The sequence below is a fragment of the Pleurodeles waltl genome, unplaced genomic scaffold (genome assembly GCF_031143425.1).
Source record: "Pleurodeles waltl isolate 20211129_DDA unplaced genomic scaffold, aPleWal1.hap1.20221129 scaffold_107, whole genome shotgun sequence".
NCBI classification, from domain to species: Eukaryota; Metazoa; Chordata; class Amphibia; order Caudata; family Salamandridae; genus Pleurodeles; species Pleurodeles waltl.
In genome coordinates, this window is record NW_027149815.1 from 224,117 (window position 1) to 248,492 (window position 24,376).

The window sequence follows — 24,376 nt, forward strand, 5'->3', positions numbered from 1 at the left end:
TCTTTCTTTCAATAATGGTTGCGGCGGGAGTGGGGTGGGAGTACTGCAGTCTAATCTTGAAAATCATGAATATGACCTGCAGCTTGCTCTACAAATTGCCACTTCCTAGAGTGCATTCTCAGCTACATCTTATCACCATAAAGGGGGACTGCTTACCTACCTGAATGTGCTGTGCTGGCGTGAAGGAAAGCAGGGGACCTAGAATTAGAAATCCTACAGAAAGGAGTTTTCCTGAAAGGGCATGGGGCCGAGGAATCCACAGCCCTTTGGAAGCATTTCTGGCAAAAGGATGACAGCATGGGAACATGAAGGAAAGGACAGAAAGTTAGGAGAGTCATTACTCCGTACGGAGCATGAAGAACATGCATTTTTAATGCTTCTGTGAAAGGAACTGGAAAAGCAAAACCAGTAGATTAATGGACCATTCAGAAGGGATTAGGATGAAGAAAACATTCTGTTTTTCTTAAACCTTCTGGTAAGAGTCTCTGGTTTAGAGGAAGAATTCAAATAAATGACCAAGACAGCTGTGCCCGTTTTCTATACTAAGAATGCCAAGATAAATCACCACTTTGGTTTCTTATGGAAGCAAGATTATTTTTTTCTATAAACACGGGAAATGAGATAGCCCCATTTCAAAAGGTTTTGCAAGGCGAAGAAAGTGGGGTTCTGGCACCAGCTGCATGACATCTCACTTCCTTACTCATGATGCCAGCCTAGCTATCTGTCAAAAGGCAAGATTAGCATGGCGAAAAGCTGGAGATGCCGGGGATTGAACCCGGGGCCTCATACATGCTAAGCATGCGCTCTACCACTGAGCTACATCCCCACATCCTGTAGAGGGAGACCTTGCTCCACGCATGGAAACCTGGAATTCTATTGAATGTACATTCACCACATATGACACTGGAATGGGAAGCGTCAGGTGTGGAATTCCATATGATTTACAGCTGGATTTTCTAGCACCGTTTTTTATGGAATAAGGTTGACTCTAGAATGAATAATTCCCCACACACAACAGCTAGATGCAATCGAAAAAAGCCAGAGTATTCAAGGCAACTGGTTCAGGATACATCAAAGAAGGATATGGTTGAGTGCTGTTTCCACATCTTGTGAGATGACTTAAGGTACCCCTGCTCTTTTTGCAGGACACACAGCTATGTTACATTAGCATGTAAAGTGTTGAGATCTAGATGCATCTACGGCTAGGGGCGGCATGTTAATTCTGGGTTTTAGTCCATTTCATTCTCAGTTATGTGGAGGAAAAAATGGCACGATCTTTCTTAGAGAGGTGAATGGTATGCCCTGATTTCTTTTGCATGGCTAAATGTATGGGGTGTGGGTTTAAGCACTGGGAAAGAGCAGTCTTCTGACCATTATAACTGCAGACGATTTTAATCCAGCGAGGCAACCGAAGTGTATTGATATTCCAACATGAGAACAGCATTTTTGCTACCTTCCCTCTTCATGGTGTGTAGACGCATTTGTTAGCGGTTTCAAGCAGCCTTCTTAGCGCAGTAGGCAGCGCGTCAGTCTCATAATCTGAAGGTCCTGAGTTCGATCCTCAGAGAGGGCATTGCAGTGTTTCTTTTGTCAAGAGAAACATCTCAGATTTTCTCCAAATCTGTAAACTATTCCTCCACATTGCATCTTGCTCAGTTTTAAGGAGTTGGTGTCTTTGTAGATTCCCTCTTTCATATCCATGGCCACTCATTGTAGGTGAGTTTTAGCTGGTTCGGCTGCCGAAACATCTACCTTGGTACAATGAAACTGGAAGTCTTCCAAGTGCCTTCATATATTTAGTCAAGGCTTTGGAATGAATTCTGATCTGCAGGTCCTTGTTTATTTCTCTTCCAACATCCCTCAGAAATGACTATGTGGTCAATTTCATTGGAAAGCAGAAGAAGTCTACCCTTCTGTCCTAGCATTTATTTGGAGCTAGGGAAATGTTTCTCAATCAGAGGGGCACATAATGTTTTAACAAGAGAGAAAGCAGCTATGGAAAACAAAAAAGGGGAAACTCCTCCGAGCCGGATTTGAACCAGCGACCTAAGGATTTCTGTTTCTCCACTACAGTCCTCCGCTCTCCCAACTGAGCTATCGGAGGATTAGGCAGTACAGCTTTCCATGCTGCATTCATCTTTCTTTCAATAATGGTTGCGGCGGGAGTGGGGTGGGAGTACTGCAGTCTAATCTTGAAAATCATGAATATGACCTGCAGCTTGCTCTACAAATTGCCACTTCCTAGAGTGCATTCTCAGCTACATCTTATCACCATAAAGGGGGACTGCTTACCTACCTGAATGTGCTGTGCTGGCGTGAAGGAAAGCAGGGGACCTAGAATTAGAAATCCTACAGAAAGGAGTTTTCCTGAAAGGGCATGGGGCCGAGGAATCCACAGCCCTTTGGAAGCATTTCTGGCAAAAGGATGACAGCATGGGAACATGAAGGAAAGGACAGAAAGTTAGGAGAGTCATTACTCCGTACGGAGCATGAAGAACATGCATTTTTAATGCTTCTGTGAAAGGAACTGGAAAAGCAAAACCAGTAGATTAATGGACCATTCAGAAGGGATTAGGATGAAGAAAACATTCTGTTTTTCTTAAACCTTCTGGTAAGAGTCTCTGGTTTAGAGGAAGAATTCAAATAAATGACCAAGACAGCTGTGCCCGTTTTCTATACTAAGAATGCCAAGATAAATCACCACTTTGGTTTCTTATGGAAGCAAGATTATTTTTTTCTATAAACACGGGAAATGAGATAGCCCCATTTCAAAAGGTTTTGCAAGGCGAAGAAAGTGGGGTTCTGGCACCAGCTGCATGACATCTCACTTCCTTACTCATGATGCCAGCCTAGCTATCTGTCAAAAGGCAAGATTAGCATGGCGAAAAGCTGGAGATGCCGGGGATTGAACCCGGGGCCTCATACATGCTAAGCATGCGCTCTACCACTGAGCTACATCCCCACATCCTGTAGAGGGAGACCTTGCTCCACGCATGGAAACCTGGAATTCTATTGAATGTACATTCACCACATATGACACTGGAATGGGAAGCGTCAGGTGTGGAATTCCATATGATTTACAGCTGGATTTTCTAGCACCGTTTTTTATGGAATAAGGTTGACTCTAGAATGAATAATTCCCCACACACAACAGCTAGATGCAATCGAAAAAAGCCAGAGTATTCAAGGCAACTGGTTCAGGATACATCAAAGAAGGATATGGTTGAGTGCTGTTTCCACATCTTGTGAGATGACTTAAGGTACCCCTGCTCTTTTTGCAGGACACACAGCTATGTTACATTAGCATGTAAAGTGTTGAGATCTAGATGCATCTACGGCTAGGGGCGGCATGTTAATTCTGGGTTTTAGTCCATTTCATTCTCAGTTATGTGGAGGAAAAAATGGCACGATCTTTCTTAGAGAGGTGAATGGTATGCCCTGATTTCTTTTGCATGGCTAAATGTATGGGGTGTGGGTTTAAGCACTGGGAAAGAGCAGTCTTCTGACCATTATAACTGCAGACGATTTTAATCCAGCGAGGCAACCGAAGTGTATTGATATTCCAACATGAGAACAGCATTTTTGCTACCTTCCCTCTTCATGGTGTGTAGACGCATTTGTTAGCGGTTTCAAGCAGCCTTCTTAGCGCAGTAGGCAGCGCGTCAGTCTCATAATCTGAAGGTCCTGAGTTCGATCCTCAGAGAGGGCATTGCAGTGTTTCTTTTGTCAAGAGAAACATCTCAGATTTTCTCCAAATCTGTAAACTATTCCTCCACATTGCATCTTGCTCAGTTTTAAGGAGTTGGTGTCTTTGTAGATTCCCTCTTTCATATCCATGGCCACTCATTGTAGGTGAGTTTTAGCTGGTTCGGCTGCCGAAACATCTACCTTGGTACAATGAAACTGGAAGTCTTCCAAGTGCCTTCATATATTTAGTCAAGGCTTTGGAATGAATTCTGATCTGCAGGTCCTTGTTTATTTCTCTTCCAACATCCCTCAGAAATGACTATGTGGTCAATTTCATTGGAAAGCAGAAGAAGTCTACCCTTCTGTCCTAGCATTTATTTGGAGCTAGGGAAATGTTTCTCAATCAGAGGGGCACATAATGTTTTAACAAGAGAGAAAGCAGCTATGGAAAACAAAAAAGGGGAAACTCCTCCGAGCCGGATTTGAACCAGCGACCTAAGGATTTCTGTTTCTCCACTACAGTCCTCCGCTCTCCCAACTGAGCTATCGGAGGATTAGGCAGTACAGCTTTCCATGCTGCATTCATCTTTCTTTCAATAATGGTTGCGGCGGGAGTGGGGTGGGAGTACTGCAGTCTAATCTTGAAAATCATGAATATGACCTGCAGCTTGCTCTACAAATTGCCACTTCCTAGAGTGCATTCTCAGCTACATCTTATCACCATAAAGGGGGACTGCTTACCTACCTGAATGTGCTGTGCTGGCGTGAAGGAAAGCAGGGGACCTAGAATTAGAAATCCTACAGAAAGGAGTTTTCCTGAAAGGGCATGGGGCCGAGGAATCCACAGCCCTTTGGAAGCATTTCTGGCAAAAGGATGACAGCATGGGAACATGAAGGAAAGGACAGAAAGTTAGGAGAGTCATTACTCCGTACGGAGCATGAAGAACATGCATTTTTAATGCTTCTGTGAAAGGAACTGGAAAAGCAAAACCAGTAGATTAATGGACCATTCAGAAGGGATTAGGATGAAGAAAACATTCTGTTTTTCTTAAACCTTCTGGTAAGAGTCTCTGGTTTAGAGGAAGAATTCAAATAAATGACCAAGACAGCTGTGCCCGTTTTCTATACTAAGAATGCCAAGATAAATCACCACTTTGGTTTCTTATGGAAGCAAGATTATTTTTTTCTATAAACACGGGAAATGAGATAGCCCCATTTCAAAAGGTTTTGCAAGGCGAAGAAAGTGGGGTTCTGGCACCAGCTGCATGACATCTCACTTCCTTACTCATGATGCCAGCCTAGCTATCTGTCAAAAGGCAAGATTAGCATGGCGAAAAGCTGGAGATGCCGGGGATTGAACCCGGGGCCTCATACATGCTAAGCATGCGCTCTACCACTGAGCTACATCCCCACATCCTGTAGAGGGAGACCTTGCTCCACGCATGGAAACCTGGAATTCTATTGAATGTACATTCACCACATATGACACTGGAATGGGAAGCGTCAGGTGTGGAATTCCATATGATTTACAGCTGGATTTTCTAGCACCGTTTTTTATGGAATAAGGTTGACTCTAGAATGAATAATTCCCCACACACAACAGCTAGATGCAATCGAAAAAAGCCAGAGTATTCAAGGCAACTGGTTCAGGATACATCAAAGAAGGATATGGTTGAGTGCTGTTTCCACATCTTGTGAGATGACTTAAGGTACCCCTGCTCTTTTTGCAGGACACACAGCTATGTTACATTAGCATGTAAAGTGTTGAGATCTAGATGCATCTACGGCTAGGGGCGGCATGTTAATTCTGGGTTTTAGTCCATTTCATTCTCAGTTATGTGGAGGAAAAAATGGCACGATCTTTCTTAGAGAGGTGAATGGTATGCCCTGATTTCTTTTGCATGGCTAAATGTATGGGGTGTGGGTTTAAGCACTGGGAAAGAGCAGTCTTCTGACCATTATAACTGCAGACGATTTTAATCCAGCGAGGCAACCGAAGTGTATTGATATTCCAACATGAGAACAGCATTTTTGCTACCTTCCCTCTTCATGGTGTGTAGACGCATTTGTTAGCGGTTTCAAGCAGCCTTCTTAGCGCAGTAGGCAGCGCGTCAGTCTCATAATCTGAAGGTCCTGAGTTCGATCCTCAGAGAGGGCATTGCAGTGTTTCTTTTGTCAAGAGAAACATCTCAGATTTTCTCCAAATCTGTAAACTATTCCTCCACATTGCATCTTGCTCAGTTTTAAGGAGTTGGTGTCTTTGTAGATTCCCTCTTTCATATCCATGGCCACTCATTGTAGGTGAGTTTTAGCTGGTTCGGCTGCCGAAACATCTACCTTGGTACAATGAAACTGGAAGTCTTCCAAGTGCCTTCATATATTTAGTCAAGGCTTTGGAATGAATTCTGATCTGCAGGTCCTTGTTTATTTCTCTTCCAACATCCCTCAGAAATGACTATGTGGTCAATTTCATTGGAAAGCAGAAGAAGTCTACCCTTCTGTCCTAGCATTTATTTGGAGCTAGGGAAATGTTTCTCAATCAGAGGGGCACATAATGTTTTAACAAGAGAGAAAGCAGCTATGGAAAACAAAAAAGGGGAAACTCCTCCGAGCCGGATTTGAACCAGCGACCTAAGGATTTCTGTTTCTCCACTACAGTCCTCCGCTCTCCCAACTGAGCTATCGGAGGATTAGGCAGTACAGCTTTCCATGCTGCATTCATCTTTCTTTCAATAATGGTTGCGGCGGGAGTGGGGTGGGAGTACTGCAGTCTAATCTTGAAAATCATGAATATGACCTGCAGCTTGCTCTACAAATTGCCACTTCCTAGAGTGCATTCTCAGCTACATCTTATCACCATAAAGGGGGACTGCTTACCTACCTGAATGTGCTGTGCTGGCGTGAAGGAAAGCAGGGGACCTAGAATTAGAAATCCTACAGAAAGGAGTTTTCCTGAAAGGGCATGGGGCCGAGGAATCCACAGCCCTTTGGAAGCATTTCTGGCAAAAGGATGACAGCATGGGAACATGAAGGAAAGGACAGAAAGTTAGGAGAGTCATTACTCCGTACGGAGCATGAAGAACATGCATTTTTAATGCTTCTGTGAAAGGAACTGGAAAAGCAAAACCAGTAGATTAATGGACCATTCAGAAGGGATTAGGATGAAGAAAACATTCTGTTTTTCTTAAACCTTCTGGTAAGAGTCTCTGGTTTAGAGGAAGAATTCAAATAAATGACCAAGACAGCTGTGCCCGTTTTCTATACTAAGAATGCCAAGATAAATCACCACTTTGGTTTCTTATGGAAGCAAGATTATTTTTTTCTATAAACACGGGAAATGAGATAGCCCCATTTCAAAAGGTTTTGCAAGGCGAAGAAAGTGGGGTTCTGGCACCAGCTGCATGACATCTCACTTCCTTACTCATGATGCCAGCCTAGCTATCTGTCAAAAGGCAAGATTAGCATGGCGAAAAGCTGGAGATGCCGGGGATTGAACCCGGGGCCTCATACATGCTAAGCATGCGCTCTACCACTGAGCTACATCCCCACATCCTGTAGAGGGAGACCTTGCTCCACGCATGGAAACCTGGAATTCTATTGAATGTACATTCACCACATATGACACTGGAATGGGAAGCGTCAGGTGTGGAATTCCATATGATTTACAGCTGGATTTTCTAGCACCGTTTTTTATGGAATAAGGTTGACTCTAGAATGAATAATTCCCCACACACAACAGCTAGATGCAATCGAAAAAAGCCAGAGTATTCAAGGCAACTGGTTCAGGATACATCAAAGAAGGATATGGTTGAGTGCTGTTTCCACATCTTGTGAGATGACTTAAGGTACCCCTGCTCTTTTTGCAGGACACACAGCTATGTTACATTAGCATGTAAAGTGTTGAGATCTAGATGCATCTACGGCTAGGGGCGGCATGTTAATTCTGGGTTTTAGTCCATTTCATTCTCAGTTATGTGGAGGAAAAAATGGCACGATCTTTCTTAGAGAGGTGAATGGTATGCCCTGATTTCTTTTGCATGGCTAAATGTATGGGGTGTGGGTTTAAGCACTGGGAAAGAGCAGTCTTCTGACCATTATAACTGCAGACGATTTTAATCCAGCGAGGCAACCGAAGTGTATTGATATTCCAACATGAGAACAGCATTTTTGCTACCTTCCCTCTTCATGGTGTGTAGACGCATTTGTTAGCGGTTTCAAGCAGCCTTCTTAGCGCAGTAGGCAGCGCGTCAGTCTCATAATCTGAAGGTCCTGAGTTCGATCCTCAGAGAGGGCATTGCAGTGTTTCTTTTGTCAAGAGAAACATCTCAGATTTTCTCCAAATCTGTAAACTATTCCTCCACATTGCATCTTGCTCAGTTTTAAGGAGTTGGTGTCTTTGTAGATTCCCTTTTTCATATCCATGGCCACTCATTGTAGGTGAGTTTTAGCTGGTTCGGCTGCCGAAACATCTTCCTTGGTACAATGAAACTGGAAGTCTTCCAAGTGCCTTCATATATTTAGTCAAGGCTTTGGAATGAATTCTGATCTGCAGGTCCTTGTTTATTTCTCTTCCAACATCCCTCAGAAATGACTATGTGGTCAATTTCATTGGAAAGCAGAAGAAGTCTACCCTTCTGTCCTAGCATTTATTTGGAGCTAGGGAAATGTTTCTCAATCAGAGGGGCACATAATGTTTTAACAAGAGAGAAAGCAGCTATGGAAAACAAAAAAGGGGAAACTCCTCCGAGCCGGATTTGAACCAGCGACCTAAGGATTTCTGTTTCTCCACTACAGTCCTCCGCTCTCCCAACTGAGCTATCGGAGGATTAGGCAGTACAGCTTTCCATGCTGCATTCATCTTTCTTTCAATAATGGTTGCGGCGGGAGTGGGGTGGGAGTACTGCAGTCTAATCTTGAAAATCATGAATATGACCTGCAGCTTGCTCTACAAATTGCCACTTCCTAGAGTGCATTCTCAGCTACATCTTATCACCATAAAGGGGGACTGCTTACCTACCTGAATGTGCTGTGCTGGCGTGAAGGAAAGCAGGGGACCTAGAATTAGAAATCCTACAGAAAGGAGTTTTCCTGAAAGGGCATGGGGCCGAGGAATCCACAGCCCTTTGGAAGCATTTCTGGCAAAAGGATGACAGCATGGGAACATGAAGGAAAGGACAGAAAGTTAGGAGAGTCATTACTCCGTACGGAGCATGAAGAACATGCATTTTTAATGCTTCTGTGAAAGGAACTGGAAAAGCAAAACCAGTAGATTAATGGACCATTCAGAAGGGATTAGGATGAAGAAAACATTCTGTTTTTCTTAAACCTTCTGGTAAGAGTCTCTGGTTTAGAGGAAGAATTCAAATAAATGACCAAGACAGCTGTGCCCGTTTTCTATACTAAGAATGCCAAGATAAATCACCACTTTGGTTTCTTATGGAAGCAAGATTATTTTTTTCTATAAACACGGGAAATGAGATAGCCCCATTTCAAAAGGTTTTGCAAGGCGAAGAAAGTGGGGTTCTGGCACCAGCTGCATGACATCTCACTTCCTTACTCATGATGCCAGCCTAGCTATCTGTCAAAAGGCAAGATTAGCATGGCGAAAAGCTGGAGATGCCGGGGATTGAACCCGGGGCCTCATACATGCTAAGCATGCGCTCTACCACTGAGCTACATCCCCACATCCTGTAGAGGGAGACCTTGCTCCACGCATGGAAACCTGGAATTCTATTGAATGTACATTCACCACATATGACACTGGAATGGGAAGCGTCAGGTGTGGAATTCCATATGATTTACAGCTGGATTTTCTAGCACCGTTTTTTATGGAATAAGGTTGACTCTAGAATGAATAATTCCCCACACACAACAGCTAGATGCAATCGAAAAAAGCCAGAGTATTCAAGGCAACTGGTTCAGGATACATCAAAGAAGGATATGGTTGAGTGCTGTTTCCACATCTTGTGAGATGACTTAAGGTACCCCTGCTCTTTTTGCAGGACACACAGCTATGTTACATTAGCATGTAAAGTGTTGAGATCTAGATGCATCTACGGCTAGGGGCGGCATGTTAATTCTGGGTTTTAGTCCATTTCATTCTCAGTTATGTGGAGGAAAAAATGGCACGATCTTTCTTAGAGAGGTGAATGGTATGCCCTGATTTCTTTTGCATGGCTAAATGTATGGGGTGTGGGTTTAAGCACTGGGAAAGAGCAGTCTTCTGACCATTATAACTGCAGACGATTTTAATCCAGCGAGGCAACCGAAGTGTATTGATATTCCAACATGAGAACAGCATTTTTGCTACCTTCCCTCTTCATGGTGTGTAGACGCATTTGTTAGCGGTTTCAAGCAGCCTTCTTAGCGCAGTAGGCAGCGCGTCAGTCTCATAATCTGAAGGTCCTGAGTTCGATCCTCAGAGAGGGCATTGCAGTGTTTCTTTTGTCAAGAGAAACATCTCAGATTTTCTCCAAATCTGTAAACTATTCCTCCACATTGCATCTTGCTCAGTTTTAAGGAGTTGGTGTCTTTGTAGATTCCCTCTTTCATATCCATGGCCACTCATTGTAGGTGAGTTTTAGCTGGTTCGGCTGCCGAAACATCTACCTTGGTACAATGAAACTGGAAGTCTTCCAAGTGCCTTCATATATTTAGTCAAGGCTTTGGAATGAATTCTGATCTGCAGGTCCTTGTTTATTTCTCTTCCAACATCCCTCAGAAATGACTATGTGGTCAATTTCATTGGAAAGCAGAAGAAGTCTACCCTTCTGTCCTAGCATTTATTTGGAGCTAGGGAAATGTTTCTCAATCAGAGGGGCACATAATGTTTTAACAAGAGAGAAAGCAGCTATGGAAAACAAAAAAGGGGAAACTCCTCCGAGCCGGATTTGAACCAGCGACCTAAGGATTTCTGTTTCTCCACTACAGTCCTCCGCTCTCCCAACTGAGCTATCGGAGGATTAGGCAGTACAGCTTTCCATGCTGCATTCATCTTTCTTTCAATAATGGTTGCGGCGGGAGTGGGGTGGGAGTACTGCAGTCTAATCTTGAAAATCATGAATATGACCTGCAGCTTGCTCTACAAATTGCCACTTCCTAGAGTGCATTCTCAGCTACATCTTATCACCATAAAGGGGGACTGCTTACCTACCTGAATGTGCTGTGCTGGCGTGAAGGAAAGCAGGGGACCTAGAATTAGAAATCCTACAGAAAGGAGTTTTCCTGAAAGGGCATGGGGCCGAGGAATCCACAGCCCTTTGGAAGCATTTCTGGCAAAAGGATGACAGCATGGGAACATGAAGGAAAGGACAGAAAGTTAGGAGAGTCATTACTCCGTACGGAGCATGAAGAACATGCATTTTTAATGCTTCTGTGAAAGGAACTGGAAAAGCAAAACCAGTAGATTAATGGACCATTCAGAAGGGATTAGGATGAAGAAAACATTCTGTTTTTCTTAAACCTTCTGGTAAGAGTCTCTGGTTTAGAGGAAGAATTCAAATAAATGACCAAGACAGCTGTGCCCGTTTTCTATACTAAGAATGCCAAGATAAATCACCACTTTGGTTTCTTATGGAAGCAAGATTATTTTTTTCTATAAACACGGGAAATGAGATAGCCCCATTTCAAAAGGTTTTGCAAGGCGAAGAAAGTGGGGTTCTGGCACCAGCTGCATGACATCTCACTTCCTTACTCATGATGCCAGCCTAGCTATCTGTCAAAAGGCAAGATTAGCATGGCGAAAAGCTGGAGATGCCGGGGATTGAACCCGGGGCCTCATACATGCTAAGCATGCGCTCTACCACTGAGCTACATCCCCACATCCTGTAGAGGGAGACCTTGCTCCACGCATGGAAACCTGGAATTCTATTGAATGTACATTCACCACATATGACACTGGAATGGGAAGCGTCAGGTGTGGAATTCCATATGATTTACAGCTGGATTTTCTAGCACCGTTTTTTATGGAATAAGGTTGACTCTAGAATGAATAATTCCCCACACACAACAGCTAGATGCAATCGAAAAAAGCCAGAGTATTCAAGGCAACTGGTTCAGGATACATCAAAGAAGGATATGGTTGAGTGCTGTTTCCACATCTTGTGAGATGACTTAAGGTACCCCTGCTCTTTTTGCAGGACACACAGCTATGTTACATTAGCATGTAAAGTGTTGAGATCTAGATGCATCTACGGCTAGGGGCGGCATGTTAATTCTGGGTTTTAGTCCATTTCATTCTCAGTTATGTGGAGGAAAAAATGGCACGATCTTTCTTAGAGAGGTGAATGGTATGCCCTGATTTCTTTTGCATGGCTAAATGTATGGGGTGTGGGTTTAAGCACTGGGAAAGAGCAGTCTTCTGACCATTATAACTGCAGACGATTTTAATCCAGCGAGGCAACCGAAGTGTATTGATATTCCAACATGAGAACAGCATTTTTGCTACCTTCCCTCTTCATGGTGTGTAGACGCATTTGTTAGCGGTTTCAAGCAGCCTTCTTAGCGCAGTAGGCAGCGCGTCAGTCTCATAATCTGAAGGTCCTGAGTTCGATCCTCAGAGAGGGCATTGCAGTGTTTCTTTTGTCAAGAGAAACATCTCAGATTTTCTCCAAATCTGTAAACTATTCCTCCACATTGCATCTTGCTCAGTTTTAAGGAGTTGGTGTCTTTGTAGATTCCCTCTTTCATATCCATGGCCACTCATTGTAGGTGAGTTTTAGCTGGTTCGGCTGCCGAAACATCTACCTTGGTACAATGAAACTGGAAGTCTTCCAAGTGCCTTCATATATTTAGTCAAGGCTTTGGAATGAATTCTGATCTGCAGGTCCTTGTTTATTTCTCTTCCAACATCCCTCAGAAATGACTATGTGGTCAATTTCATTGGAAAGCAGAAGAAGTCTACCCTTCTGTCCTAGCATTTATTTGGAGCTAGGGAAATGTTTCTCAATCAGAGGGGCACATAATGTTTTAACAAGAGAGAAAGCAGCTATGGAAAACAAAAAAGGGGAAACTCCTCCGAGCCGGATTTGAACCAGCGACCTAAGGATTTCTGTTTCTCCACTACAGTCCTCCGCTCTCCCAACTGAGCTATCGGAGGATTAGGCAGTACAGCTTTCCATGCTGCATTCATCTTTCTTTCAATAATGGTTGCGGCGGGAGTGGGGTGGGAGTACTGCAGTCTAATCTTGAAAATCATGAATATGACCTGCAGCTTGCTCTACAAATTGCCACTTCCTAGAGTGCATTCTCAGCTACATCTTATCACCATAAAGGGGGACTGCTTACCTACCTGAATGTGCTGTGCTGGCGTGAAGGAAAGCAGGGGACCTAGAATTAGAAATCCTACAGAAAGGAGTTTTCCTGAAAGGGCATGGGGCCGAGGAATCCACAGCCCTTTGGAAGCATTTCTGGCAAAAGGATGACAGCATGGGAACATGAAGGAAAGGACAGAAAGTTAGGAGAGTCATTACTCCGTACGGAGCATGAAGAACATGCATTTTTAATGCTTCTGTGAAAGGAACTGGAAAAGCAAAACCAGTAGATTAATGGACCATTCAGAAGGGATTAGGATGAAGAAAACATTCTGTTTTTCTTAAACCTTCTGGTAAGAGTCTCTGGTTTAGAGGAAGAATTCAAATAAATGACCAAGACAGCTGTGCCCGTTTTCTATACTAAGAATGCCAAGATAAATCACCACTTTGGTTTCTTATGGAAGCAAGATTATTTTTTTCTATAAACACGGGAAATGAGATAGCCCCATTTCAAAAGGTTTTGCAAGGCGAAGAAAGTGGGGTTCTGGCACCAGCTGCATGACATCTCACTTCCTTACTCATGATGCCAGCCTAGCTATCTGTCAAAAGGCAAGATTAGCATGGCGAAAAGCTGGAGATGCCGGGGATTGAACCCGGGGCCTCATACATGCTAAGCATGCGCTCTACCACTGAGCTACATCCCCACATCCTGTAGAGGGAGACCTTGCTCCACGCATGGAAACCTGGAATTCTATTGAATGTACATTCACCACATATGACACTGGAATGGGAAGCGTCAGGTGTGGAATTCCATATGATTTACAGCTGGATTTTCTAGCACCGTTTTTTATGGAATAAGGTTGACTCTAGAATGAATAATTCCCCACACACAACAGCTAGATGCAATCGAAAAAAGCCAGAGTATTCAAGGCAACTGGTTCAGGATACATCAAAGAAGGATATGGTTGAGTGCTGTTTCCACATCTTGTGAGATGACTTAAGGTACCCCTGCTCTTTTTGCAGGACACACAGCTATGTTACATTAGCATGTAAAGTGTTGAGATCTAGATGCATCTACGGCTAGGGGCGGCATGTTAATTCTGGGTTTTAGTCCATTTCATTCTCAGTTATGTGGAGGAAAAAATGGCACGATCTTTCTTAGAGAGGTGAATGGTATGCCCTGATTTCTTTTGCATGGCTAAATGTATGGGGTGTGGGTTTAAGCACTGGGAAAGAGCAGTCTTCTGACCATTATAACTGCAGACGATTTTAATCCAGCGAGGCAACCGAAGTGTATTGATATTCCAACATGAGAACAGCATTTTTGCTACCTTCCCTCTTCATGGTGTGTAGACGCATTTGTTAGCGGTTTCAAGCAGCCTTCTTAGCGCAGTAGGCAGCGCGTCAGTCTCATAATCTGAAGGTCCTGAGTTCGATCCTCAGAGAGGGCATTGCAGTGTTTCTTTTGTCAAGAGAAACATCTCAGATTTTCTCCAAATCTGTAAACTATTCCTCCACATTGCATCTTGCTCAGTTTTAAGGAGTTGGTGTCTTTGTAGATTCCCTTTTTCATATCCATGGCCACTCATTGTAGGTGAGTTTTAGCTGGTTCGGCTGCCGAAACATCTTCCTTGGTACAATGAAACTGGAAGTCTTCCAAGTGCCTTCATATATTTAGTCAAGGCTTTGGAATGAATTCTGATCTGCAGGTCCTTGTTTATTTCTCTTCCAACATCCCTCAGAAATGACTATGTGGTCAATTTCATTGGAAAGCAGAAGAAGTCTACCCTTCTGTCCTAGCATTTATTTGGAGCTAGGGAAATGTTTCTCAATCAGAGGGGCACATAATGTTTTAACAAGAGAGAAAGCAGCTATGGAAAACAAAAAAGGGGAAACTCCTCCGAGCCGGATTTGAACCAGCGACCTAAGGATTTCTGTTTCTCCACTACAGTCCTCCGCTCTCCCAACTGAGCTATCGGAGGATTAGGCAGTACAGCTTTCCATGCTGCATTCATCTTTCTTTCAATAATGGTTGCGGCGGGAGTGGGGTGGGAGTACTGCAGTCTAATCTTGAAAATCATGAATATGACCTGCAGCTTGCTCTACAAATTGCCACTTCCTAGAGTGCATTCTCAGCTACATCTTATCACCATAAAGGGGGACTGCTTACCTACCTGAATGTGCTGTGCTGGCGTGAAGGAAAGCAGGGGACCTAGAATTAGAAATCCTACAGAAAGGAGTTTTCCTGAAAGGGCATGGGGCCGAGGAATCCACAGCCCTTTGGAAGCATTTCTGGCAAAAGGATGACAGCATGGGAACATGAAGGAAAGGACAGAAAGTTAGGAGAGTCATTACTCCGTACGGAGCATGAAGAACATGCATTTTTAATGCTTCTGTGAAAGGAACTGGAAAAGCAAAACCAGTAGATTAATGGACCATTCAGAAGGGATTAGGATGAAGAAAACATTCTGTTTTTCTTAAACCTTCTGGTAAGAGTCTCTGGTTTAGAGGAAGAATTCAAATAAATGACCAAGACAGCTGTGCCCGTTTTCTATACTAAGAATGCCAAGATAAATCACCACTTTGGTTTCTTATGGAAGCAAGATTATTTTTTTCTATAAACACGGGAAATGAGATAGCCCCATTTCAAAAGGTTTTGCAAGGCGAAGAAAGTGGGGTTCTGGCACCAGCTGCATGACATCTCACTTCCTTACTCATGATGCCAGCCTAGCTATCTGTCAAAAGGCAAGATTAGCATGGCGAAAAGCTGGAGATGCCGGGGATTGAACCCGGGGCCTCATACATGCTAAGCATGCGCTCTACCACTGAGCTACATCCCCACATCCTGTAGAGGGAGACCTTGCTCCACGCATGGAAACCTGGAATTCTATTGAATGTACATTCACCACATATAACACTGGAATGGGAAGCGTCAGGTGTGGAATTCCATATGATTTACAGCTGGATTTTCTAGCACCGTTTTTTATGGAATAAGGTTGACTCTAGAATGAATAATTCCCCACACACAACAGCTAGATGCAATCGAAAAAAGCCAGAGTATTCAAGGCAACTGGTTCAGGATACATCAAAGAAGGATATGGTTGAGTGCTGTTTCCACATCTTGTGAGATGACTTAAGGTACCCCTGCTCTTTTTGCAGGACACACAGCTATGTTACATTAGCATGTAAAGTGTTGAGATCTAGATGCATCTACGGCTAGGGGCGGCATGTTAATTCTGGGTTTTAGTCCATTTCATTCTCAGTTATGTGGAGGAAAAAATGGCACGATCTTTCTTAGAGAGGTGAATGGTATGCCCTGATTTCTTTTGCATGGCTAAATGTATGGGGTGTGGGTTTAAGCACTGGGAAAGAGCAGTCTTCTGACCATTATAACTGCAGACGATTTTAATCCAGCGAGGCAACCGAAGTGTATTGATATTCCAACATGAGAACAGCATTTTTGCTACCTTCCCTCTTCATGGTGTGTAGACGCATTTGTTAGCGGTTTCAAGCAGCCTTCTTAGCGCAGTAGGCAGCGCGTCAGTCTCATAATCTGAAGGTCCTGAGTTCGATCCTCAGAGAGGGCATTGCAGTGTTTCTTTTGTCAAGAGAAACATCTCAGATTTTCTCCAAATCTGTAAACTATTCCTCCACATTGCATCTTGCTCAGTTTTAAGGAGTTGGTGTCTTTGTAGATTCCCTCTTTCATATCCATGGCCACTCATTGTAGGTGAGTTTTAGCTGGTTCGGCTGCCGAAACATCTACCTTGGTACAATGAAACTGGAAGTCTTCCAAGTGCCTTCATATATTTAGTCAAGGCTTTGGAATGAATTCTGATCTGCAGGTCCTTGTTTATTTCTCTTCCAACATCCCTCAGAAATGACTATGTGGTCAATTTCATTGGAAAGCAGAAGAAGTCTACCCTTCTGTCCTAGCATTTATTTGGAGCTAGGGAAATGTTTCTCAATCAGAGGGGCACATAATGTTTTAACAAGAGAGAAAGCAGCTATGGAAAACAAAAAAGGGGAAACTCCTCCGAGCCGGATTTGAACCAGCGACCTAAGGATTTCTGTTTCTCCACTACAGTCCTCCGCTCTCCCAACTGAGCTATCGGAGGATTAGGCAGTACAGCTTTCCATGCTGCATTCATCTTTCTTTCAATAATGGTTGCGGCGGGAGTGGGGTGGGAGTACTGCAGTCTAATCTTGAAAATCATGAATATGACCTGCAGCTTGCTCTACAAATTGCCACTTCCTAGAGTGCATTCTCAGCTACATCTTATCACCATAAAGGGGGACTGCTTACCTACCTGAATGTGCTGTGCTGGCGTGAAGGAAAGCAGGGGACCTAGAATTAGAAATCCTACAGAAAGGAGTTTTCCTGAAAGGGCATGGGGCCGAGGAATCCACAGCCCTTTGGAAGCATTTCTGGCAAAAGGATGACAGCATGGGAACATGAAGGAAAGGACAGAAAGTTAGGAGAGTCATTACTCCGTACGGAGCATGAAGAACATGCATTTTTAATGCTTCTGTGAAAGGAACTGGAAAAGCAAAACCAGTAGATTAATGGACCATTCAGAAGGGATTAGGATGAAGAAAACATTCTGTTTTTCTTAAACCTTCTGGTAAGAGTCTCTGGTTTAGAGGAAGAATTCAAATAAATGACCAAGACAGCTGTGCCCGTTTTCTATACTAAGAATGCCAAGATAAATCACCACTTTGGTTTCTTATGGAAGCAAGATTATTTTTTTCTATAAACACGGGAAATGAGATAGCCCCATTTCAAAAGGTTTTGCAAGGCGAAGAAAGTGGGGTTCTGGCACCAGCTGCATGACATCTCACTTCCTTACTCATGATGCCAGCCTAGCTATCTGTCAAAAGGCAAGATTAGCATGGCGAAAAGCTGGAGATGCAGGGGATTGAACCCGGGGCCTCATACATGCTAAGCATGCGCTCTACCACTGAGCTACATCCCCACATCCTGTAGAGGGAGACCTTGCTCCACGCATGGAAACCTGGAATTCTATTGAATGTACATTCACCACATATGACACTGGAATGGGAAGCGTCAGGTGTGGAATTCCATATGATTTACAGCTGGATTTTCTAGCACCGTTTTTTATGGAATAAGGTTGACTCTAGAATGAATAATTCCCCACACACAACAGCTAGATGCAATCGAAAAAAGCCAGAGTATTCAAGGCAACTGGTTCAGGATACATCAAAGAAGGATATGGTTGAGTGCTGTTTCCACATCTTGTGAGATGACTTAAGGTACCCCTGCTCTTTTTGCAGGACACACAGCTATGTTACATTAGCATGTAAAGTGTTGAGATCTAGATGCATCTACGGCTAGGGGCGGCATGTTAATTCTGGGTTTTAGTCCATTTCATTCTCAGTTATGTGGAGGAAAAAATGGCACGATCTTTCTTAGAGAGGTGAATGGTATGCCCTGATTTCTTTTGCATGGCTAAATGTATGGGGTGTGGGTTTAAGCACTGGGAAAGAGCAGTCTTCTGACCATTATAACTGCAGACGATTTTAATCCAGCGAGGCAACCGAAGTGTATTGATATTCCAACATGAGAACAGCATTTTTGCTACCTTCCCTCTTCATGGTGTGTAGACGCATTTGTTAGCGGTTTCAAGCAGCCTTCTTAGCGCAGTAGGCAGCGCGTCAGTCTCATAATCTGAAGGTCCTGAGTTCGATCCTCAGAGAGGGCATTGCAGTGTTTCTTTTGTCAAGAGAAACATCTCAGATTTTCTCCAAATCTGTAAACTATTCCTCCACATTGCATCTTGCTCAGTTTTAAGGAGTTGGTGTCTTTGTAGATTCCCTCTTTCATATCCATGGCCACTCATTGTAGGTGAGTTTTAGCTGGTTCGGCTGCCGAAACATCTACCTTGGTACAATGAAACTGGAAGTCTTCCAAGTGCCTTCATATATTTAGTCAAGGCTTTGGAATGAATTCTGATCTGCAGGTCCTTGTTTATTTCTCTTCCAACATCCCTCAGAAATGACTATGTGGTCAATTTCATTGGAAAGCAGAAGAAGTCTACCCTTCTGTCCTAGCATTTATTTGGAGCTAGGGAAATGTTTCTCAATCAGAGGGGAACATAATGTTTTAACAAGAGAGAAAGCAGCTATGGAAAACAAAAAAGGGGAAACTCCTCCGAGCCGGATTTGAACCAGCGACCTAAGGATTTCTGTTTCTCCACTACAGTCCTCCGCTCTCCCAACTGAGCTATCGGAGGATTAGGCAGTACAGCTTTCCATGCTGCATTCATCTTTCTTTCAATAATGGTTGCGGCGGGAGTGGGGTGGGAGTACTGCAGTCTAATCTTGAAAATCATGAATATGACCTGCAGCTTGCTCTACAAATTGCCACTTCCTAGAGTGCATTCTCAGCTACATCTTATCACCATAAAGGGGGACTGCTTACCTACCTGAATGTGCTGTGCTGGCGTGAAGGAAAGCAGGGGACCTAGAATTAGAAATCCTACAGAAAGGAGTTTTCCTGAAAGGGCATGGGGCCGAGGAATCCACAGCCCTTTGGAAGCATTTCTGGCAAAAGGATGACAGCATGGGAACATGAAGGAAAGGACAGAAAGTTAGGAGAGTCATTACTCCGTACGGAGCATGAAGAACATGCATTTTTAATGCTTCTGTGAAAGGAACTGGAAAAGCAAAACCAGTAGATTAATGGACCATTCAGAAGGGATTAGGATGAAGAAAACATTCTGTTTTTCTTAAACCTTCTGGTAAGAGTCTCTGGTTTAGAGGAAGAATTCAAATAAATGACCAAGACAGCTGTGCCCGTTTTCTATACTAAGAATGCCAAGATAAATCACCACTTTGGTTTCTTATGGAAGCAAGATTATTTTTTTCTATAAACACGGGAAATGAGATAGCCCCATTTCAAAAGGTTTTGCAAGGCGAAGAAAGTGGGGTTCTGGCACCAGCTGCATGACATCTCACTTCCTTACTCATGATGCCAGCCTAGCTATCTGTCAAAAGGCAAGATTAGCATGGCGAAAAGCTGGAGATGCCGGGGATTGAACCCGGGGCCTCATACATGCTAAGCATGCGCTCTACCACTGAGCTACATCCCCACATCCTGTAGAGGGAGACCTTGCTCCACGCATGGAAACCTGGAATTCTATTGAATGTACATTCACCACATATGACACTGGAATGGGAAGCGTCAGGTGTGGAATTCCATATGATTTACAGCTGGATTTTCTAGCACCGTTTTTTATGGAATAAGGTTGACTCTAGAATGAATAATTCCCCACACACAACAGCTAGATGCAATCGAAAAAAGCCAGAGTATTCAAGGCAACTGGTTCAGGATACATCAAAGAAGGATATGGTTGAGTGCTGTTTCCACATCTTGTGAGATGACTTAAGGTACCCCTGCTCTTTTTGCAGGACACACAGCTATGTTACATTAGCATGTAAAGTGTTGAGATCTAGATGCATCTACGGCTAGGGGCGGCATGTTAATTCTGGGTTTTAGTCCATTTCATTCTCAGTTATGTGGAGGAAAAAATGGCACGATCTTTCTTAGAGAGGTGAATGGTATGCCCTGATTTCTTTTGCATGGCTAAATGTATGGGGTGTGGGTTTAAGCACTGGGAAAGAGCAGTCTTCTGACCATTATAACTGCAGACGATTTTAATCCAGCGAGGCAACCGAAGTGTATTGATATTCCAACATGAGAACAGCATTTTTGCTACCTTCCCTCTTCATGGTGTGTAGACGCATTTGTTAGCGGTTTCAAGCAGCCTTCTTAGCGCAGTAGGCAGCGCGTCAGTCTCATAATCTGAAGGTCCTGAGTTCGATCCTCAGAGAGGGCATTGCAGTGTTTCTTTTGTCAAGAGAAACATCTCAGATTTTCTCCAAATCTGTAAACTATTCCTCCACATTGCATCTTGCTCAGTTTTAAGGAGTTGGTGTCTTTGTAGATTCCCTCTTTCATATCCATGGCCACTCATTGTAGGTGAGTTTTAGCTGGTTCGGCTGCCGAAACATCTACCTTGGTACAATGAAACTGGAAGTCTTCCAAGTGCCTTCATATATTTAGTCAAGGCTTTGGAATGAATTCTGATCTGCAGGTCCTTGTTTATTTCTCTTCCAACATCCCTCAGAAATGACTATGTGGTCAATTTCATTGGAAAGCAGAAGAAGTCTACCCTTCTGTCCTAGCATTTATTTGGAGCTAGGGAAATGTTTCTCAATCAGAGGGGAACATAATGTTTTAACAAGAGAGAAAGCAGCTATGGAAAACAAAAAAGGGGAAACTCCTCCGAGCCGGATTTGAACCAGCGACCTAAGGATTTCTGTTTCTCCACTACAGTCCTCCGCTCTCCCAACTGAGCTATCGGAGGATTAGGCAGTACAGCTTTCCATGCTGCATTCATCTTTCTTTCAATAATGGTTGCGGCGGGAGTGGGGTGGGAGTACTGCAGTCTAATCTTGAAAATCATGAATATGACCTGCAGCTTGCTCTACAAATTGCCACTTCCTAGAGTGCATTCTCAGCTACATCTTATCACCATAAAGGGGGACTGCTTACCTACCTGAATGTGCTGTGCTGGCGTGAAGGAAAGCAGGGGACCTAGAATTAGAAATCCTACAGAAAGGAGTTTTCCTGAAAGGGCATGGGGCCGAGGAATCCACAGCCCTTTGGAAGCATTTCTGGCAAAAGGATGACAGCATGGGAACATGAAGGAAAGGACAGAAAGTTAGGAGAGTCATTACTCCGTACGGAGCATGAAGAACATGCATTTTTAATGCTTCTGTGAAAGGAACTGGAAAAGCAAAACCAGTAGATTAATGGACCATTCAGAAGGGATTAGGATGAAGAAAACATTCTGTTTTTCTTAAACCTTCTGGTAAGAGTCTCTGGTTTAGAGGAAGAATTCAAATAAATGACCAAGACAGCTGTGCCCGTTTTCTATACTAAGAATGCCAAGATAAATCACCACTTTGGTTTCTTATGGAAGCAAGATTATTTTTTTCTATAAACACGGGAAATGAGATAGCCCCATTTCAAAAGGTTTTGCAAGGCGAAGAAAGTGGGGTTCTGGCACCAGCTGCATGACATCTCACTTCCTTACTCATGATGCCAGCCTAGCTATCTGTCAAAAGGCAAGATTAGCATGGCGAAAAGCTGGAGATGCCGGGGATTGAACCCGGGGCCTCATACATGCTAAGCATGCGCTCTACCACTGAGCTACATCCCCACATCCTGTAGAGGGAGACCTTGCTCCACGCATGGAAACCTGGAATTCTATTGAATGTACATTCACCACATATAACACTGGAATGGGAAGCGTCAGGTGTGGAATTCCATATGATTTACAGCTGGATTTTCTAGCACCGTTTTTTATGGAATAAGGTTGACTCTAGAATGAATAATTCCCCACACACAACAGCTAGATGCAATCGAAAAAAGCCAGAGTATTCAAGGCAACTGGTTCAGGATACATCAAAGAAGGATATGGTTGAGTGCTGTTTCCACATCTTGTGAGATGACTTAAGGTACCCCTGCTCTTTTTGCAGGACACACAGCTATGTTACATTAGCATGTAAAGTGTTGAGATCTAGATGCATCTACGGCTAGGGGCGGCATGTTAATTCTGGGTTTTAGTCCATTTCATTCTCAGTTATGTGGAGGAAAAAATGGCACGATCTTTCTTAGAGAGGTGAATGGTATGCCCTGATTTCTTTTGCATGGCTAAATGTATGGGGTGTGGGTTTAAGCACTGGGAAAGAGCAGTCTTCTGACCATTATAACTGCAGACGATTTTAATCCAGCGAGGCAACCGAAGTGTATTGATATTCCAACATGAGAACAGCATTTTTGCTACCTTCCCTCTTCATGGTGTGTAGACGCATTTGTTAGCTGTTTCAAGCAGCCTTCTTAGCGCAGTAGGCAGCGCGTCAGTCTCATAATCTGAAGGTCCTGAGTTCGATCCTCAGAGAGGGCATTGCAGTGTTTCTTTTGTCAAGAGAAACATCTCAGATTTTCTCCAAATCTGTAAACTATTCCTCCACATTGCATCTTGCTCAGTTTTAAGGAGTTGGTGTCTTTGTAGATTCCCTCTTTCATATCCATGGCCACTCATTGTAGGTGAGTTTTAGCTGGTTCGGCTGCCGAAACATCTACCTTGGTACAATGAAACTGGAAGTCTTCCAAGTGCCTTCATATATTTAGTCAAGGCTTTGGAATGAATTCTGATCTGCAGGTCCTTGTTTATTTCTCTTCCAACATCCCTCAGAAATGGCTATGTGGTCAATTTCATTGGAAAGCAGAAGAAGTCTACCCTTCTGTCCTAGCATTTATTTGGAGCTAGGGAAATGTTTCTCAATCAGAGGGGCACATAATGTTTTAACAAGAGAGAAAGCAGCTATGGAAAACAAAAAAGGGGAAACTCCTCCGAGCCGGATTTGAACCAGCGACCTAAGGATTTCTGTTTCTCCACTACAGTCCTCCGCTCTCCCAACTGAGCTATCGGAGGATTAGGCAGTACAGCTTTCCATGCTGCATTCATCTTTCTTTCAATAATGGTTGCGGCGGGAGTGGGGTGGGAGTACTGCAGTCTAATCTTGAAAATCATGAATATGACCTGCAGCTTGCTCTACAAATTGCCACTTCCTAGAGTGCATTCTCAGCTACATCTTATCACCATAAAGGGGGACTGCTTACCTACCTGAATGTGCTGTGCTGGCGTGAAGGAAAGCAGGGGACCTAGAATTAGAAATCCTACAGAAAGGAGTTTTCCTGAAAGGGCATGGGGCCGAGGAATCCACAGCCCTTTGGAAGCATTTCTGGCAAAAGGATGACAGCATGGGAACATGAAGGAAAGGACAGAAAGTTAGGAGAGTCATTACTCCGTACGGAGCATGAAGAACATGCATTTTTAATGCTTCTGTGAAAGGAACTGGAAAAGCAAAACCAGTAGATTAATGGACCATTCAGAAGGGATTAGGATGAAGAAAACATTCTGTTTTTCTTAAACCTTCTGGTAAGAGTCTCTGGTTTAGAGGAAGAATTCAATAAATGACCAAGACAGCTGTGCCCGTTTTCTATACTAAGAATGCCAAGATAAATCACCACTTTGGTTTCTTATGGAAGCAAGATTATTTTTTTCTATAAACACGGGAAATGAGATAGCCCCATTTCAAAAGGTTTTGCAAGGCGAAGAAAGTGGGGTTCTGGCACCAGCTGCATGACATCTCACTTCCTTACTCATGATGCCAGCCTAGCTATCTGTCAAAAGGCAAGATTAGCATGGCGAAAAGCTGGAGATGCCGGGGATTGAACCCGGGGCCTCATACATGCTAAGCATGCGCTCTACCACTGAGCTACATCCCCACATCCTGTAGAGGGAGACCTTGCTCCACGCATGGAAACCTGGAATTCTATTGAA

General features: G+C 43.5%; 33 non-coding genes across 33 annotated transcripts; 11 read left to right on the top strand and 22 right to left on the bottom strand.

The window, feature by feature from the left end:
- Nucleotides 1–754: 754 nt before the first annotated feature.
- On the bottom strand, nt 755–826 carry TRNAA-AGC (transfer RNA alanine (anticodon AGC)). Its single transcript has one exon. It is a non-coding gene; the product is annotated as a tRNA-Ala (tRNA).
- A 674-nt stretch (nt 827–1,500) lies between these two features.
- TRNAM-CAU (transfer RNA methionine (anticodon CAU)) lies at nt 1,501–1,573 on the top strand. Its single transcript has one exon. It is a non-coding gene; the product is annotated as a tRNA-Met (tRNA).
- Nucleotides 1,574–2,018: 445 nt separating this feature from the next.
- TRNAY-GUA (transfer RNA tyrosine (anticodon GUA)) lies at nt 2,019–2,104 on the bottom strand. The gene is given in 2 exon segments: nt 2,019–2,054; nt 2,068–2,104. It is a non-coding gene; the product is annotated as a tRNA-Tyr (tRNA).
- Nucleotides 2,105–2,890: 786 nt separating this feature from the next.
- On the bottom strand, nt 2,891–2,962 carry TRNAA-AGC (transfer RNA alanine (anticodon AGC)). The gene has a single exon. It is a non-coding gene; the product is annotated as a tRNA-Ala (tRNA).
- Nucleotides 2,963–3,636: 674 nt separating this feature from the next.
- Nucleotides 3,637–3,709, top strand: TRNAM-CAU (transfer RNA methionine (anticodon CAU)). The gene has a single exon. It is a non-coding gene; the product is annotated as a tRNA-Met (tRNA).
- A 445-nt stretch (nt 3,710–4,154) lies between these two features.
- On the bottom strand, nt 4,155–4,240 carry TRNAY-GUA (transfer RNA tyrosine (anticodon GUA)). Its single transcript is given in 2 exon segments — nt 4,155–4,190; nt 4,204–4,240. It is a non-coding gene; the product is annotated as a tRNA-Tyr (tRNA).
- Nucleotides 4,241–5,026: 786 nt separating this feature from the next.
- TRNAA-AGC (transfer RNA alanine (anticodon AGC)) lies at nt 5,027–5,098 on the bottom strand. Its single transcript has one exon. It is a non-coding gene; the product is annotated as a tRNA-Ala (tRNA).
- A 674-nt stretch (nt 5,099–5,772) lies between these two features.
- On the top strand, nt 5,773–5,845 carry TRNAM-CAU (transfer RNA methionine (anticodon CAU)). The gene has a single exon. It is a non-coding gene; the product is annotated as a tRNA-Met (tRNA).
- A 445-nt stretch (nt 5,846–6,290) lies between these two features.
- On the bottom strand, nt 6,291–6,376 carry TRNAY-GUA (transfer RNA tyrosine (anticodon GUA)). Its single transcript is given in 2 exon segments — nt 6,291–6,326; nt 6,340–6,376. It is a non-coding gene; the product is annotated as a tRNA-Tyr (tRNA).
- A 786-nt stretch (nt 6,377–7,162) lies between these two features.
- TRNAA-AGC (transfer RNA alanine (anticodon AGC)) lies at nt 7,163–7,234 on the bottom strand. The gene has a single exon. It is a non-coding gene; the product is annotated as a tRNA-Ala (tRNA).
- Nucleotides 7,235–7,908: 674 nt separating this feature from the next.
- TRNAM-CAU (transfer RNA methionine (anticodon CAU)) lies at nt 7,909–7,981 on the top strand. Its single transcript has one exon. It is a non-coding gene; the product is annotated as a tRNA-Met (tRNA).
- Nucleotides 7,982–8,426: 445 nt separating this feature from the next.
- Nucleotides 8,427–8,512, bottom strand: TRNAY-GUA (transfer RNA tyrosine (anticodon GUA)). The gene is given in 2 exon segments: nt 8,427–8,462; nt 8,476–8,512. It is a non-coding gene; the product is annotated as a tRNA-Tyr (tRNA).
- Nucleotides 8,513–9,298: 786 nt separating this feature from the next.
- On the bottom strand, nt 9,299–9,370 carry TRNAA-AGC (transfer RNA alanine (anticodon AGC)). Its single transcript has one exon. It is a non-coding gene; the product is annotated as a tRNA-Ala (tRNA).
- Nucleotides 9,371–10,044: 674 nt separating this feature from the next.
- TRNAM-CAU (transfer RNA methionine (anticodon CAU)) lies at nt 10,045–10,117 on the top strand. Its single transcript has one exon. It is a non-coding gene; the product is annotated as a tRNA-Met (tRNA).
- A 445-nt stretch (nt 10,118–10,562) lies between these two features.
- Nucleotides 10,563–10,648, bottom strand: TRNAY-GUA (transfer RNA tyrosine (anticodon GUA)). The gene is given in 2 exon segments: nt 10,563–10,598; nt 10,612–10,648. It is a non-coding gene; the product is annotated as a tRNA-Tyr (tRNA).
- Nucleotides 10,649–11,434: 786 nt separating this feature from the next.
- Nucleotides 11,435–11,506, bottom strand: TRNAA-AGC (transfer RNA alanine (anticodon AGC)). Its single transcript has one exon. It is a non-coding gene; the product is annotated as a tRNA-Ala (tRNA).
- A 674-nt stretch (nt 11,507–12,180) lies between these two features.
- On the top strand, nt 12,181–12,253 carry TRNAM-CAU (transfer RNA methionine (anticodon CAU)). Its single transcript has one exon. It is a non-coding gene; the product is annotated as a tRNA-Met (tRNA).
- A 445-nt stretch (nt 12,254–12,698) lies between these two features.
- On the bottom strand, nt 12,699–12,784 carry TRNAY-GUA (transfer RNA tyrosine (anticodon GUA)). The gene is given in 2 exon segments: nt 12,699–12,734; nt 12,748–12,784. It is a non-coding gene; the product is annotated as a tRNA-Tyr (tRNA).
- Nucleotides 12,785–13,570: 786 nt separating this feature from the next.
- On the bottom strand, nt 13,571–13,642 carry TRNAA-AGC (transfer RNA alanine (anticodon AGC)). Its single transcript has one exon. It is a non-coding gene; the product is annotated as a tRNA-Ala (tRNA).
- A 674-nt stretch (nt 13,643–14,316) lies between these two features.
- Nucleotides 14,317–14,389, top strand: TRNAM-CAU (transfer RNA methionine (anticodon CAU)). The gene has a single exon. It is a non-coding gene; the product is annotated as a tRNA-Met (tRNA).
- A 445-nt stretch (nt 14,390–14,834) lies between these two features.
- On the bottom strand, nt 14,835–14,920 carry TRNAY-GUA (transfer RNA tyrosine (anticodon GUA)). The gene is given in 2 exon segments: nt 14,835–14,870; nt 14,884–14,920. It is a non-coding gene; the product is annotated as a tRNA-Tyr (tRNA).
- A 786-nt stretch (nt 14,921–15,706) lies between these two features.
- TRNAA-AGC (transfer RNA alanine (anticodon AGC)) lies at nt 15,707–15,778 on the bottom strand. Its single transcript has one exon. It is a non-coding gene; the product is annotated as a tRNA-Ala (tRNA).
- A 674-nt stretch (nt 15,779–16,452) lies between these two features.
- TRNAM-CAU (transfer RNA methionine (anticodon CAU)) lies at nt 16,453–16,525 on the top strand. Its single transcript has one exon. It is a non-coding gene; the product is annotated as a tRNA-Met (tRNA).
- Nucleotides 16,526–16,970: 445 nt separating this feature from the next.
- TRNAY-GUA (transfer RNA tyrosine (anticodon GUA)) lies at nt 16,971–17,056 on the bottom strand. The gene is given in 2 exon segments: nt 16,971–17,006; nt 17,020–17,056. It is a non-coding gene; the product is annotated as a tRNA-Tyr (tRNA).
- A 1,532-nt stretch (nt 17,057–18,588) lies between these two features.
- On the top strand, nt 18,589–18,661 carry TRNAM-CAU (transfer RNA methionine (anticodon CAU)). The gene has a single exon. It is a non-coding gene; the product is annotated as a tRNA-Met (tRNA).
- Nucleotides 18,662–19,106: 445 nt separating this feature from the next.
- Nucleotides 19,107–19,192, bottom strand: TRNAY-GUA (transfer RNA tyrosine (anticodon GUA)). The gene is given in 2 exon segments: nt 19,107–19,142; nt 19,156–19,192. It is a non-coding gene; the product is annotated as a tRNA-Tyr (tRNA).
- Nucleotides 19,193–19,978: 786 nt separating this feature from the next.
- Nucleotides 19,979–20,050, bottom strand: TRNAA-AGC (transfer RNA alanine (anticodon AGC)). Its single transcript has one exon. It is a non-coding gene; the product is annotated as a tRNA-Ala (tRNA).
- A 674-nt stretch (nt 20,051–20,724) lies between these two features.
- Nucleotides 20,725–20,797, top strand: TRNAM-CAU (transfer RNA methionine (anticodon CAU)). The gene has a single exon. It is a non-coding gene; the product is annotated as a tRNA-Met (tRNA).
- Nucleotides 20,798–21,242: 445 nt separating this feature from the next.
- Nucleotides 21,243–21,328, bottom strand: TRNAY-GUA (transfer RNA tyrosine (anticodon GUA)). The gene is given in 2 exon segments: nt 21,243–21,278; nt 21,292–21,328. It is a non-coding gene; the product is annotated as a tRNA-Tyr (tRNA).
- Nucleotides 21,329–22,114: 786 nt separating this feature from the next.
- Nucleotides 22,115–22,186, bottom strand: TRNAA-AGC (transfer RNA alanine (anticodon AGC)). Its single transcript has one exon. It is a non-coding gene; the product is annotated as a tRNA-Ala (tRNA).
- A 674-nt stretch (nt 22,187–22,860) lies between these two features.
- Nucleotides 22,861–22,933, top strand: TRNAM-CAU (transfer RNA methionine (anticodon CAU)). Its single transcript has one exon. It is a non-coding gene; the product is annotated as a tRNA-Met (tRNA).
- A 445-nt stretch (nt 22,934–23,378) lies between these two features.
- On the bottom strand, nt 23,379–23,464 carry TRNAY-GUA (transfer RNA tyrosine (anticodon GUA)). The gene is given in 2 exon segments: nt 23,379–23,414; nt 23,428–23,464. It is a non-coding gene; the product is annotated as a tRNA-Tyr (tRNA).
- Nucleotides 23,465–24,249: 785 nt separating this feature from the next.
- TRNAA-AGC (transfer RNA alanine (anticodon AGC)) lies at nt 24,250–24,321 on the bottom strand. The gene has a single exon. It is a non-coding gene; the product is annotated as a tRNA-Ala (tRNA).
- Nucleotides 24,322–24,376: the final 55 nt, after the last annotated feature.